This window comes from Rutidosis leptorrhynchoides, chromosome 7 (assembly GCF_046630445.1).
Source record: "Rutidosis leptorrhynchoides isolate AG116_Rl617_1_P2 chromosome 7, CSIRO_AGI_Rlap_v1, whole genome shotgun sequence".
Taxonomy (NCBI): domain Eukaryota; kingdom Viridiplantae; phylum Streptophyta; class Magnoliopsida; order Asterales; family Asteraceae; genus Rutidosis; species Rutidosis leptorrhynchoides.
Genome location: NC_092339.1, coordinates 94,894,256 through 94,900,000, shown reverse-complemented (window position 1 = coordinate 94,900,000; position 5,745 = coordinate 94,894,256).

Genomic DNA, 5,745 nt, shown 5'->3' with positions numbered 1-5,745 from the left:
GTAATCATCTAAGATCAAGAAACCTTTGTTATTTACAGTAGGTTATCTTTCTTATTCAAGGTAATACTCATATTCAAACTGTAACGACCCTGGAATTTCCAACGTTTATTTATTAATAATTATTATTATTAATACGTGTGATTAAACGAATGTATGTCATTACATTTGCATGTTGCAATGATTGCCCGTACTTGACTTTAAATGCCCGGAACGTCTTTGTGACACACAAAACTTTCATGAATAATATTTTTAGAATATTATTTACATTCATGATTATTATTTTTAATCATTTTAATTAACTAAGGTTAGTGGTTAATTACTTGGGTTTTATCTATTTAATTGCATCTTTATTTGGACTTGGGCCTTTAACTAATAAACTTGGGCTAGTAAGCCCACCCTACACTTGTATTGGACTAGTAAGCCCATGTTTTTAAGCTAGTATTACATTAGGAATAATCATGGTTAATTAACTTAATTTGGGGACAAACCTTTCAAGCATGCATGCATTCTTTTCCATGTTTTTTAACCTCATTACCCTTCCTAGCTCTCACCTTCATCCCACATCTTAAAGTAGCAAATTGACCTCCCCTTTTAGGCCTTGAAACCGTCGGCTTGTATTACAAGGAGGAGAGACTTTTTTTTTTTCAAAACCTTGCTACTTGCATACTAGTATCTCATTCCACTTCTCTTCCTCATTTCACACACAAAAATTTCCCACAACTCTCTCTCAATATTTCTCCCTTTTATTGTAAGTAAAATGCTTCATTTCTTCTTTTATTTCTTGAACAAAACCGAATCATACTACTAGTAAATCATCATCATTCACTTGAATTAATACTTGTTTGTTGTTGTTGTTGTAAAGATCAAGTTCTTTAGCTTGCATCTTCTTGAATCTTGGTTACTTCTTTGTTGATAAAGTACCAAGAACAAGAACTCAAACTTACTAGTTTGTAGTTCTACATTTAAAAGTTTCAAAAGTTCACAAGATTTATAAGTTTCTTTCTTTGTTTTAATGTTTGTAGACTTAAACCCTAAGATTCAACTTTGTTTTGAATTTTCCTAAGTATGACACAAACATGAAACATTACACTTATAGATCTAGTTATTTTCTTCATTTGTGATTCACTTTAAATTCGTGTTTGCAAGTTCATAAGTTTTAAAACCTTCTTTATGTTCATACTTTGTAGACTTGAACTCTTAAGATTTAAACCTTGGTTTGATTCTTCTCAAGTATGAAACACGTATAAGCATAATACTTATAGATCTAGTTTAATGTTTCTTCATTTTGCTTTCTTGAATTTGTGATTCATAGTTTAGGGTCAAGTTATTACTAGTTAATCTTGATCTTATTATTCTTGAAACTTTGTAAGTTCAAGGCATAGAAGTTAACTCATTAGTTGCAAACTTAATAACTTTAGATCTAGACTTTTGAGTCTTGAATCTTCAAGATCTAACTAAGAACTATGTTCTACATCTTAAGATCTTGATTAGTTAGTTACTTTCAAGTTTGTAGTTCCATATTTACTTTTATAGTTCATGAAAGTGTCAAACCTAAGATATTGATGTAACTTTGGTTCATCAAAACACTTACAACTCTTAAGTGAAGTTGTGCTACATGTCTTAGACTTACACTTGGGTTATGATGGTTAAACCTTGGTAAAGATGATGTAAACACATCAATGAGTTGTACACTTGAAGCTATAGGCATCAAGGATGAGAACCATGATGAACATCAAGCACCAAACTCACCGGAACCCATTATTTTTCTGTTTACTTTCTTCTACCTACTATTTTGGTGATTCTGTAACAGACCACTAGACCTGGGCTGTTGTGATTATGATTTTAAAATATCTCTTCTCAAGTATATAACTTTTCATATAAGACTTGTCTTAATCCGAGTTACGGTTTAGAATCTATGGCCCCCCTAGCGTCACTATGTCCATTTACTTTTCTGTTTCTGTTTACAGTTTCTGTTTTGCTGATTTTGTAACAGAACAATAAACCTGGGCTACTGTAACCTTAATTTTCAGATATCTCAGTTCGTTTAGATAACTTTTCATATAGGATTCGTCTTAATCCGAGTTACGGTTTAGGATTTATGGCCCTCCGATCGTCACTATGTCTTTTAACGTTGTGCAGAAATTTCTGACCTACTCGCACTTAGACCGTCGCCACGGTCAAACGAAGACGAGTTTGCTTCTGTAAATTTTACAACAACTAAAGGACTCATAGATGGAGCCATGGCCACTGGTCTCACCTTAATTCAGTAAGGGTAGAGGCCGTGGTGACTGACTGAATTCAGCCTTTGTTTTAAACTACTTTCATAAACGAAACTTACTTTACGCCTTTTGTTTGATGATGAATGATGATGACCCTTAAGACCTTATTTACATACTTTTAAACCTATTCGGTTGATTTACTGACTTAGTACTATTTGACTTAGGTTGAGGACCTTCGGACCGATTACTTGCACACCTTTTCCGAACCAACTTTACGACTACATTATCATAGTGAGTTATAGCATCCCTTTTTTATTTTAACTATTTTGGGAACTGAGAATACATGCACATTTTACGTTTTACATACTAGGCATGAGTACTTAAACTTTATATATGTGTGGGTTATACAACGGCATAAACATTCCCTTTAGCTCGGTAACGTTTAGTCATTGGTTTTTGAACCGGTGAACGCGAATCTTAGATATGGATCCATAGGGTTTGACATCCCCACTCGGGCTAGTAGCGCTAGCATTTAACGAGTGTTTAATACTTCGTAGACATACGCACTTGCCAAGTGTACTTTCAGGGGGTATAAACGTTAAGTTAGTTACCAAGTGCCCACGGTTAACATATACTTTATCTTACTATTTTTGAAACGCTCTTTGTAGCACTGAAATCTCGTGGCCTACCTTACATACTGTTGTACTTAAACTATAGCTCACCAACCTTTGTGTTGACTTTTTTAAACATGTTTTTCTCAGGTACTTGAGGTTAGCTTCCGCTGTGTACTAGTCGTGCTGTAGACACCCGCTGCTTAGAGTTGCTATCGCATGAACTACTTTATTTTGCATTCAAACATTAGTACTTTTGAACTATGACTTGTAACGACCATTGTGGTCACATACACTTATTATTTGCTTCTACTTAGTGAAGCATGCTTTTGGATTGTAAAACATTCGATGTTGGTTTAGACATCACTTTATTAATGAATGCAAACTCTTTTTGAAAACGCATATAATACTTAACCTTGTAATGATCCTGTTGTTGATGATTCGTACACAATGGTTTTGTACGGGGCGTCACATTTGGTATCAGAGCGTTGGTTGTAGGGAATTAGGTTGCATTAGTGAGTCTAAGACCGACCCGAGTAGGAATCACTAATAGGACTAATCTACAACTTGCTAGTTTACGTGTTTCTGCTGAACTTACTACATGCTGCTGCTTACTTTTACTGCTATATGCCTTATGCTATTACATGATTTCACTACTGCATAATATTACTTGCTTTCGATTGCATGCTACTTCTGTACGATTCGTTATTATTGCCATGCTACTTATTGTTATACATGATTTAAACTGTTGGCCTGATACGTGCTTGCTTTATGAATTACTGACATGGAAAATTTATTTTTCCTTGTTCAGATGTCGGATGTACCACCTGCTAGCGTTTTGGGCAGTTTAGACTCTTCAGCTACTCCACCTACCACCATTGCCGATCCACCGATCCTGACACGCACGAGTGACCCCGGCGCTTCATCTTCTGGGGCTAGCAGCCAGCCGCCTGCACCAGTGACTACTTCTGATGGACACGTGGGCCCTACGGAGATTCCAGCTCCGTCTGCTCCCGGACCCTCGGATTCACAGCCCCGCATCGGTGGTGTTGTGATCCCCGTGGAGTTCGGGGAAGGGCCATTCCATAACCATATGCGCATGCCGTGCCGACGCACTCCAGATGGACGTTTAGTGTTGATTCCGCCAGGCAGACACAGAGAGATGTTGGCCGCCTTCGGACTGCCAGTTCAGCCACCCGTGCCATCACCACATGATTCAGATGACTCATCATCCGCCGATTCTTCATTAGATGATTCTTCATCAGACTCCAGTGACGACGAGGACCCTGCTGATATACCTATTCAGGCACCCTCCACCCCGCCGAAGAAGCGGTACCGTCCTGATGGCACCGTCATTCCAGGGGTGAATGGAGGTCGTGCTTTCACTGACACTTTTGGTCGGCGTCGGAGGGTTACTGCCCGTAAGCGGCTTATGCCGTACCCTGCCGACCCACTCATACGTAAGGCACCTCGTTACGTGCTGACTATTTCTGGAGCCGGGACATCTGCACCCCGCTTCGTGCGGTCTGCATCACTCGCTCCACCCGCACCATCGGCAGCACCAGCACCATCCGCTCCACCAGCCCCACCTGCACCACCAGCATCGCCCGCCCCACCAGCTCCCACTGTCGAGGAATTGACAAGGGAGGTGGAGATTCTCCGAGCTCGGGTCACTAAGCTCGAGGAGCAGATGGCTCAGGTTTTGGACATCCTACACCCACCTTCACCGTAGGACTTTTGTATTAGATTTCATGATGTAATCTAGTTGTAGTTTATTGTATTACTCATGTATTGTACGGACTTATTCAGATGTATGAAACTTATTATTATTAATGAATGAAACTTCGCGTTATTTAATTCTTGCACGATGTTCTATTTACATTACTGTACGATGATTCTGTGGTATTTGTAACTAGATGCGTTATTTAATAACATGTGATGTTTTGATTCCATGTTGGTTGTTATATACTATATTATTACATATTGAATGCTGGATTTTGACTTAAGTCAAAACTTTTGTTTAGAATATCATGGCTAACGGTCGATCCACACCTACTGCTGCTCAAATTGAAGAGATGATCCAAGAACGTGTCGCCGCAGCCCTAGCAGAAAGAAATCTCCAAGCTCCACCGCCACCACCGCCGGTTATCCCACCCGTTCGAAATGGGTGTACTTACAAGGAATTCCAGAGCTGCAAACCGCATAACTTCAGTGGAACCGAGGGACCGGTTGGTCTCACCAGATGGTTCGAGAAACTTGAATCTGTATTCCGAGTTAGCAACTGTTCGGAGGATAATAAGACCAAGTTTGCTTCGTGCACGCTATCTGACGGCGCGCTAACGTGGTGGAACACGTTAGCTCAAGCGAAAGGTATCGATGAGGCGTATGCTACGCCATGGGGGGAATTCAAAGCTGCGATGATTGATGAGTATTGTCCGAGAACCGAAATCCAGAAGATGGAATTCGAATTTATGCAGTTAAAGGCCATCGGGAACGACCTTGACGGTTACAACAGGAGATTCTTGGAACTAGCTCTTATGTGTCCGACAATGGTCACCCCAGAATTCAAGCGTATGGAGAGATACTTCTGGGGACTCCCTAAGTCCATCAAAGGAAACGTCACATCATCCAAACCACCGAATGTTCCCGAAGCAATGCGCATGGCGCATACCCTCATGAATCAGATTCTTATTGATGAGCCGGAGAAGGCTAAGTTTGAGGCTGGTAGTAGCAAAAAGAGGAAATGGGACAACAACCACAACAACTACAACAACAACAACAACAGGGGGAGAAACTACGATCAAACCCCCGCCAAGAGGCACAACAACGGTGGAAACCCTAATCCCAACAACAACACCAACACCAACACCAACCCGAACTACAAAGGAACCTTACCACAATGCAAGTGATGCTAC